Source organism: Meles meles, chromosome 2 (assembly GCF_922984935.1).
Source record: "Meles meles chromosome 2, mMelMel3.1 paternal haplotype, whole genome shotgun sequence".
Lineage (NCBI taxonomy): Eukaryota > Metazoa > Chordata > Mammalia > Carnivora > Mustelidae > Meles > Meles meles.
The window spans coordinates 125,113,844-125,122,364 of NC_060067.1; the positions used below are offsets into that span (position 1 = coordinate 125,113,844).

At 38.9% G+C, this 8,521-nt stretch overlaps 1 non-coding gene across 1 annotated transcript; it reads right to left on the reverse strand.

Annotated features, from left to right (window-relative positions):
* Positions 1-2,519: 2,519 nt before the first annotated feature.
* On the reverse strand, positions 2,520-2,623 carry LOC123937779. The gene has a single exon (XR_006817574.1). It is a non-coding gene; the product is annotated as a U6 spliceosomal RNA (small nuclear RNA).
* Positions 2,624-8,521: the final 5,898 nt, after the last annotated feature.

Here is an 8,521-nt window from a genome sequence, read left to right on the forward strand (position 1 = left end):
TTAGAAAATAAAAATTAAAAAAGAATAAACTAGACTGAACTAAAATTTTAAAAAAATTAAGAAAATAGAAAAGCAAAAGAAAAACATGAGTGTATGTATCAAAAAGTTCAGGTTAGAAGGTTATTAAGGAATTTGATGTACTGGACATCTCACTGTGATGGTAAATAGGTTAAAAAATTATCTATAAACCAGAATAGTGGTAATGAGTTAAAAATAAAAGTATTATTTTTTTTAAAGATTTTATTTTTTATTTGACAGAGAGATCACAAGTAGGCAGAGAGGCAGACAGAGAGAGAGGAAAGGAAGCTGGCTCTCTGCCCAGCAGAGATGTGGGGCTTGATCCCAGGACCCTGGGATCATGACCTGAGCCAAAGGCAGAGGCTTTAACCCACTGAGCTACCCAGGTGCCCCATAAAAGTTGTATTTATGAAGTAGCGGTGGTTGTTCTCTTGTTGTCTTTTTTTTTTTTTTTTTCTTCCTTCCTGGTTGGTTTCTGGGGGAGGGGCCTGCCACGTGGGTTTTCAGTCAATGATGTTCCCTGAGTTAAGTCCTCCTGCCCCCCTCAATGGGGTGGGCTCCGAGGAAACCGTTTTTTTTCAGGCTTTTGTTCTCTGGAGGTTTTTATGTTTGTTCATCTGTTTTCTCTCACATTGACAGCTTTTGATGGTTTTTGGAGGTTTAGAGGAGAGCAAACTGCACCCCAACCTCCCTATCAGAGAGAAGCCTCAGAATGCTCTGCAGAGCTGCTGGCAGAGTAGGTTCCGAGTCACGGTCCCTGGGGATGCAGGATCTCCTCCTTGTTCCCCAAACCACGGCAGCAGTGGCTGTCTGGGCATCTCCAGAGTACCAGAGAGGTTCCAAGCAGTGATCGCTTGGAGATTTTCCCGCCGGCCTGGGCTGGGAGTGCCTGGTTTTTCCGGGTCCCAGAGCTCCTGGCTAGTGCCTGTGAGCACCTCTCCCAGGGGAGGGTGTGAGGTGCTCGAATCTCAGGCTCTGATTCCTCGGTGGGGGTCTAAGTGCGTCAGGCTAATGCCTGCCCTCACCTCTCTCAGGGAGGGTGGGGGGGGGGTGCGCACGTCTCTGAACACCGTCTGGCGAGACTCCCAGCCCCTCACAGGAGCCAGACCCCAAGCATTCTCAGGCACACTGGTGGCTCAGGAACCAAGACCTGGTTTCTCCGCTGCACTCTCTCTGGCTCAGCGCCAGGGGAGGCTGTGCTGGGTCCCGGGACTTAAGCCCCTGTCCCTAACCGCCCCAATTCCCACAATTTCCCCCCGCGATCCTTTGTTTTTTTTTTTTTGTTTTGTTTTGTTTTTTTTTTTTTTTTTTGAGTGCTTTCAACCAAACTCCAAGTTAATGCTGGTCCCCAGATGCAGGGCACTCTCGTTTTGGGGTATTACTTTCCAATCAGTCACCTCTGGTGGCTCTCTCCCCCTTTTATCTTCCAATATCAGTCCGATGTTCCCACTCCGCTTTACCTCCCCCTGGCGTCTTCTGCTCCTGTAGAGATCCAGACATGTATAATTCTGATCTCAGGCTGATTTCATGGGTGATCGGAGTTCTTTGGTAGGTAATCAGCTCACTTTAGGGTACAGGTTGATACGGCACCTCCTCCTACTTCCCCGCCATCTTGACTCTCCCCTCCAATAGCAGATCTTTATATGCAACATAAAACTAGTATTTAGGGGGCGACTGGGTGGCTCAGTCATTAAGCAGCTGTCTTCAGCTCAAGTCATGATCCCAGGGTCCTGGGATCCAGCTCCACATCCGGCTCCCTGCCAGGCAGGAAGCATGCTTCTCCCTCTCCTGCTCCCCTGCTTGTGTTGCCTCTCTGTCTCTCTCTCTCGTCAAATAAATAAATAAATAAAATCTTAAAAAAAAAAAAAAACCTAGTATTTGGGGTGATAAAACTATAAAGAAATGCAGTGAGGGGCACTGGGTGGCTCAGTCAGTTGAACGTCTGAACTCTTGAGTTTGGCTCAGGTCTTGATGTCAGAATCATGAGATCAAGCCCCATGTCAGGCTCTGTGCTGGGGACGTGGAGCCTGCTTGGGATTCTCCCTCTGCCTCTCTCTTCAAATAAATACATAAATACACAAGTAAATAAATAAATAAAATGAGTGATGATAATAAAAATTAGGATACTGATACTTTTGAGGATAAGGAGGTAGTTGTGATTAGGGTGTTTGTGAGCAGGACCACAAAATGACGTTAGTGGGGCTGAGGTACTTTTGCCTTCTTGGTTTCCTATCACCATAAAAACTTTTATAAGTTATGATTTATAACTCTGTTGGTATAAAGGTGAATACTTTCACATATTAATATTATGTATTAAAACATTTTTTTCTTTAAAAATTTAATGCATTTTCATGAGTCCCTAAAATAAATCAAAATATTTTATAAGAAATTAAAATATTTTCTTGGCCCCTACAAAAATTGTGTATCCAGGTACCTTGTCTACTAGACCTAATGAATATGTCAGCTTGTTTTTTCTTTTCTTTTCTTTAATATTATAATTTTTTTTTATGGAACACTTCACAAATTTGCATGTCATCCTTGCTCAGGGGTCGTGCTAATCTCTGTGTGGTTCCAATTTTAGTATATGTGCTGCTGAAGTGAGCACGCATCAGCCTTGTCTCTGAGGTGGCTGATAAAGTTCTATTTCTTGAACTGATTCCTAGCTACAGGAGTATTTGCTTTGTTCACTAAGATATTTTTAAAATATAAATATTTTATAAAAAGTAGAAAAACTTATGCACTGAAATTTGTAAAACATTGCTGAAGGAAATTAAAGAGACAGATAAGCAGAAAGACATCCCATGTGCTTGAATTGGAAGAATTAATGTTGTTAAGATGTCCATATTACCCAAAGTGTTCTACGGATTAAAAGCAATCCCTATGAAAACCCAATGACATTCTTTACAAATTTTTTCTAAATCCTAAATTCAAATGATTCCAAGTAGCCAAAGCAATCTTGAGCAAGAAGAACAAAACCAGAGGCATCATACTTCCTGATTTCAAAATATTATAAAACTACAGTAATCCAAACAGTATGGTATCAGCATAAGAAGAGACATAGAACTATCTTAATTCATGCAAGTTACTATAACAAAATACCACAGACTGCATAGCTTATAAACAACAGAAATTTATTGCCCACAATTCTGAAGGTTGGGAAGTCCACGATCAAGTCACTAACATGGGCACTTTTGGAGGGCCTCTACTTTGTTCATAGCCAGAGCATTCTCACTGTGTCCCCACGTGGTTGATGAGATAGAAATCTCTGGAGCCTCTTCCATAAAGCACTGATTTGTTCAAGAGGGCTCCACAATCATGACTTTAGGACCTTCCAAGACAGCTACTTCCTAATATTGTCTTTGGGGGTTAATATTTCAACATATAAATTGGGAGAGTGGGGTTGGGGGGAGGGATACAAACATTCAGACCACGCATAAGCCAACAGAGCAGAATGGAAAATCCAAAAATAAACCCATGCCCGGAAATAAATATTTGATCTTCAATAAGAGTGCCAAAAACACACAATGAGGAAATGATAGACTCTTTAATAAATGGTATTGAGAAATCTAAATATCCACACAATAGAAGTATAAAACTGAACCCAGAATATATACAACAATCAACTTAAAATACACTAAAGACAAATCTAAGACTTAAGACAGTAAAATTAGTAAGAGATAACAATAGGAAAGAGCTTTTTGAGATTAGCCTAGGCAATGCTTTTTTTTTGGATATGAACCCAAAAGTTCAAGCCACAAAATCAAAAATAGACAAATGAGATTATGTCAAACTAAAAAGCTTCTTCACAGCAAAGGCAGTAATCAACAGTGAAAAGGCAACTTACAAAATGAAAGAAAATATTTACAAATCATACATCTAATAAGGGGGTAATATTCAAGAATATAAGGAACTCAACCAATTTGATAGCAAATAATCCAATTTTAAAATGGGCAAAAGATCAGCACACCTAGGTGGCTCAGGCAGTTGTGTCTGCCTTCAGCTCAGTTCATGATCTCAAGGTCCTGGGACTGAGCCCTGAGTTGGGCTCCCTCTTCAGCAGGGAGTCTGCTTCTCCCTCTCCCTCTGTCCCTGCTCCCTCTTGTGCTCACACTCTCTCTAAAATAAATCAATAAAATTTTCCTCAAACATGGGCAAAATATCTAAAGAGACATTTCTCAAAAGAAGATATATAGCAGGCCAACAGATAAATAAAAAGATGCTAAACATCATTAATCACTGAAGAAGTGCAAATCAAAACTGAGACATCACTTCATACCTGTTAGAATTGCTATTGTTATAAATACAATAAGATAAATAAATAAATAAATATAACATAATAAATGTTGATGAGGTTATGGAGAAAAAAGAATACTTGTACACTATTGTTGGGAACATAAATTCATATAGTCATTATGGAAAACAGTATGGAGGTTCCTCAAAAAATTAAAAATAGAATTCCCTGTGATCCAACAATTCCACTCCTGGGTTATATTTAAAAAGAAAAGAAAGAAAGAAATCAGTATTACGCAGAGATATCTGCACTCTCATGTTTACTGTAACTATATATATGTATAAAATGGGCTATTATTCAGCCTTATAAAAAGAAAGAAATGCTTTCATTGTAACTATATGGATGGACCTTGAGGGTACTATGCTAAGTAAAATAAGCCAGACAAAGAAAGATAAACACTGCGCGATCTCACTTATATACAGAATCTAAAAGAGTCAAATTCATGGAAGCATACAGAAAAGTGGTGGTTTCCAGGGTTTGGGTAGGGGGGAGTGGGGCGAAGTGGGAAGATGCTGATGAAAGGGTATAAAGTTTCAGTTATGCAGGATGAATAAATTCTAGAAACCTAATATATAGCATGGTGATTATATTTAACAACACTATGTTATATACTTGAAATTTGGTGAGAGTAAGTACATCTTTTTTTTTTTTAAGATTTTATTTATTTGACAGACAGAGATCATAAGTAGGGGAGAGGCAGGCAGAGAGAGAGAAAAGGGGAAGCAAGTCCCCTGCTGAGCAAAGGACCAGACAAGGGGCTCAATCCCAGGACCCTGGGATCATGACCTGAGCTGAAGGCAGAGGCCTTAACCCACTGAGCCAGACAGGCGCCCCAAGAGTAGTACATCTTAAGTGTTCTCATGACAGACAAAAAATTGTCAACAACATAAACTGATTAATCTGTTTGTGGTAATCATTAAAAATGTGTATTTTAAAATATACATTTTGGGGCATATTGGGGCACCTGGGTGGCTCAGTGGTTTAAGTGTCTGCCTTTAGCTCAGGTCATGTTCCTGGCTCCTGGGATCAAGCCCTACTTTGGGCTCCCTTGTCAGCAGGGAGTCTACTTCTCCTTCTTCTTCTGCCCCTCTTTCCAGCTTGTGTCAAATAAATAAATAAAATATTTAAAATATAACATATATCCCAAAACACCAAGTAATACACCTTAAATAAATGAGGAATGTTTGTCAATTACACTTTAATAAAGCTGAAAAGAAAAAGGGAAAATGATCACAGAGCCATAGTTAGACTGAGAGATGACCTCAGAGTGGAAACTTGGAGGCCATGGAGAGTACTTTCAAACTGCTGAAAAGAAAGAACTCAGAAATCTAGCATTCTACACACTGCAAAAATTACCTTTAAAAATGAAGAAGACATTTCAAATTATAGTAACAAAAAGATGATCAGTGGTTTTGACAATAAAGAGAGAAAGGGGCAGGAATCTATGAATGTGTCCACTATTTTTAACTTTTTTTAAATTAATATATAATGTATTATTAGCCCCAGGGGTGCAGGTCTGTAAATCACCAGGTTTACACACTTCACAGCAAACACCATAGCACATACCTTCCCCAATGTCCATAACCCAGCCACCCTCTCCCTACCCACCCCCGGCAACACTCAGTTTGTTTTGTGAGATTAAGAGTCTCTTAAAGTTTGGGGCGCCTGGGTGGCTCAGTGGGTTAAAGCCTCTGCCTTCAGCTCAGGTCGTGATCTCAGGGTGCTGGGATTGAGGCCCGCATCAGGCTCTCTGCTCAGCAGGGAGCATTATATATATAATGGAATACTATATATATATATATATATATATATATATATATATAATCACATCTTCTTTATCCATTCATCTGTTGATGGACATCTAGTTTCTTTCCATAGCTTGGCTATTGTGGACATTGCTACTATAAACATTTGGGTACACGTGCCCCTTCGGATCACTTCATTTGTATCTTTAGGGTAAATACCGAGTAGTGCGATTGCTTGGTCATAGCGTAGCACTATTTTCAACTTTTTGAATCTCCATGCTGTTTTCCAGAGTGGCTGCACCAGCTTGCATTCCCACCAACAGTGTAGGAGGTTTTCCCTTTCTCTGCATCCTTGCCAGCATCTGTCATTCCCTGATTTGTTAATTTTAGCCATTCTGACTGGTGTGAGGTGGTATCTCATTGTGGTTTTGATTTGGATTTTCCTGATGCCAAGTGATCTGGAGCACACTTTCATGTATCTGTTGGCCATCTGGATGTCTTCTTTGCAGAAATGTCTGTTCATGTCCTCTGCCCATTTCTTGACTGGATTATTTCTTCTTTGGGTGTTGAGTTTGATAAGTTCTTTATAGATTTTGGGTACTAGCCCTTTATCTGATATGTTGTTTGCAAATATTTTCTCCCATTCTGACAGTTGTCTTTTGGTTTTCTTGACTGTTTCCTTTGCTGTGCAAAAGCTTTTGATCTTGATGAAGTCCCAATAGTTCATTTTTACCCTTGCTTCCCTTGCCTTTGCCGTTGTTCCTAGGAAGAAGTTGCTGCAGCTGAGGTCAAAGAGGTTGCTGTCTCTGTTCTCCTCAAGGACTTTGATGCATTCCTTTCTCACACTGAGATATTTCATCCATTTTGAGTCTATTTTCATATGTGGTGTAAGGAAATGGTCCAGTTTCATTTTTCTGCATGTGGCTGTCCAATTTTCCCAACACCATTTGTTGAAGAGGCTGTCTTTTTTCCATTGGACATTCTTTCCTGCTTTATCAAAGTTCAGTTGACCATAGAGTTGAGGGTCTATTTCTGGGCTCTCTATTCTGTTTCAATGATCTGTATGTCCGTTTTTGTGCCAGTACCATACTGTCTTGATGATGACAGCTTTGTAATAGAGCATGAAGTCTGGAATTGAGATGCCACCAACTTTGGCTTTCTTTTTCAACATTCCTCTGGCTATTCAAGGTCTTTTCTGGTTCCATATAAATCTAAGGATTATTTTTCCATTTCTTTGAAAAAAATGGATGGTATTTTGATAGGGATTGCATTAATTGTGTAGATTGTTTTAGGTAGCATAGACATTTTCACAATATTTGTTCTTCCAATCCATGAGCATGGAAAATTTTTCCATTTCTTTGTGTCTTCCTCAATTTCTTTCATGAGTACCTTATAGTCTTCTCAGTACAGATTCTTTGCCTCTTTGGTTAGGTTTATTCCTAGGTATCTTATGGTTTTGGGTGGAACTGTAAATGGATTTGACTCCTTAATTTCTCTTTCTTCTGTCTTGTTGTTGGTGTATAGAAATGCAACTGACTTCTGTGCACTGATTCTATATCCTGACACTTTACTGAATTCCTGTCCAAGTTCTAGCAGATTTGGAGTGGAGTCTTTTGGGTTTTCCACATAAAGTATTATATCATCTGCAAAGAGTGATAGTTTGACTTCTTCTTTGCTGATTTGGATGCTTTTAATTTCTTTTTATTGTCTGATTGCTGAGGCTAGGTGTGTCCGCTATTTTTATTGTGACAGTTTCACATCTGTATAGAAATGACAAAAGTGTACACTTCAAATACTCCCTGTTTATGGTATGTCAGCTATATCTCAATAAAGCCATTTTTTAAAATTAATTAATTAAAAAAAATTCCAGACAAATAAAACTGAGGGAATATATCACCAGCAGACTCACCCTAAATTAAATTCTAACCATTGTCACTACCCGTTTTTCTCAAATTTTTATGTAAATCTGCTGAAGAGGGGAAATAATGGTTAAATTAAAATCTAGTTGGTAAATTGTATCACTCTTAGTATCACTTTTAATAAATTAATAACTGTATAAATATTCCTACATGTGTTAAAACTTTAGTTTCCTATAATTTAACCTATTGTGGAAATCCATTAATATCATCATGTTCTTAGTCTTACAGATAAGGAAGCAGGGTTTCAAATAGGGTGGCAAGAGGTTAAGTTAATCCTTTTTTGGAAGGGGAAAGATGAGGTGAGGTAGTTTGTCTTGTTATGTTTTGATTCACAACCTTGGAATCTTTTGTTCAGAGCGGTAATAACACATAAGTATTCAAATAGTCATCCTTCTTAGAATAAAGTTTTGGTCAGGAATTACCATTTTGCTTGCCAATGATCTACATGGTAACCTATATCAAAAATCATACAGAGCACTGTATGTTTTTCCAATGAAGTACTAAAAATACTCATAGACTCTGCTTATGCTCATTCATGGCTTCTACCA